Raw genomic sequence first — 574 nt, 5'->3', positions numbered from 1 at the left:
AATGCAGACAAGTGCATCTTTGGCGCAGAAGAGATTCCCTTTTAGGGTGCTTCATTGGAAAGCGTGGCCTTCGAGTGGATCTCGCTAAGGTCAAGGCCATTGGAGACTGGCCGGTTCCAAATAACTAAAAGGACTTGCGTAAGTGGCTTGGTCTTACCAACTACTTGCACAAGTACAGCGTAAATTACGCCGAAATGGCCCGGCCATTATCCAACATCCTAAAGGTTGCGGAATGGATATTGTTAGAACACCGAAAATTAGGAGGCTTTTTACGGGGTCAGAGACAGCCTCCTGCATGAACCAATACTGGCGCTGCCAGACCCTGATCGTCCTTTCAGCGAGGTCTGTGACGCCTCGGACTTTACCATCTGCTGTGCACTGCTGCAAGCAGACGCCGAGGGGCGAGATCGGGTGATCGCGCTCGATTCTCGACAGCTCAAAGCTGCAGAGAAGAACTATCCAGTTCATGACAAGGAGCTACTTGCGATGGGGTATGCACTTGTCATGTTCAGGGTCCATCTGCTCGACTCCAAGCCGTTTGTGATCTATACAGATCATGCGTTACTACGCACTA

The sequence above is a fragment of the Plasmopara halstedii genome, assembly GCF_900000015.1.
Source record: "Plasmopara halstedii genome assembly, contig: Scaffold_350, whole genome shotgun sequence".
In the NCBI taxonomy this organism is placed as follows: Eukaryota; Oomycota; class Peronosporomycetes; order Peronosporales; family Peronosporaceae; genus Plasmopara; species Plasmopara halstedii.
The sequence above is the reverse complement of the archived record's forward strand: the minus strand, read 5'-3'. Positions refer to the sequence as shown.